Source organism: Mustela putorius, unplaced genomic scaffold (genome assembly GCF_011764305.1).
Source record: "Mustela putorius furo isolate JIRA1106 unplaced genomic scaffold, ASM1176430v1.1 tig00003972_pilon_pilon_pilon, whole genome shotgun sequence".
Lineage (NCBI taxonomy): Eukaryota > Metazoa > Chordata > Mammalia > Carnivora > Mustelidae > Mustela > Mustela putorius.
In genome coordinates, this window is record NW_025422115.1 from 12920389 (window position 1) to 12921163 (window position 775).

The following is a 775-nucleotide window of genomic DNA, read 5'->3' on the forward strand; positions in this document are numbered from 1 at the left end:
TTAACTGAATAGCATGCCAACAAATAATAAAACCTACAAGAAAAAAGGTGACAAGGAGAAATATAAAATATGAAATGTAAAGATGAAAAATGTGATGAAATTTTCATGTGATGAAAAATGTGACACTGTGGATACCCCTGCCCCACCATGTTTGGCATCTGCCTGCCCCACTTTCAGCATCTCTGTGTCATTGCCATGGACATTTTTCTGGCTCCTAGAGCTCTGCTTCTCTACTTCCAGAGTTTGAGAAGTGCCTTGGAATGAAAGCTCTCCTGGAACAACCCTCAATCAATAATGGGAATTTAAAAATACCTAACTCAAACACCCTTTATCGAGTACATCACAATCTTGCATGCCATCCTTGTACAGGTGCTATACTAAGCTTCTCTGTATCATTCCAATTTTTAGTACATTTGCTGCTGAAGTGAGCATGTTCAAATGCCCAATCATTCTGGAGAGCATCTTTGCTTTAGTGTCTGAAGTTCTCCAGGAGGACTATGCTCTAGTTATCCAGAAAGATATTATTGATAATGCACTCAGTTGCCTGTTTCCTTCTTTTGCCTCACTTACTTCCATTATCCCCCCCCCCATGTGTTTCTTCCATCTTTCAAATAAACTGTTTCACCTGAATCCTCTTCTCATGGTTTCCTTCTGGGAAACCAAACTAAAGACAAAAACTCTAGCCTAATATTTCAAAAGGGTTTAAAATGGAAAAAAAAAAACTAATGGTGATGAATATTATGGTAAACACTATAAAAGAAAGAGAAAACAAAAA

At 37.5% G+C, this 775-nt stretch overlaps 1 pseudogene; it reads right to left on the reverse strand.

Annotated features, from left to right (window-relative positions):
- Positions 1-319: 319 nt before the first annotated feature.
- Positions 320-432, reverse strand: LOC123389411 (annotated as a pseudogene).
- Between the last annotated feature and the right edge of the window lie 343 nt (positions 433-775).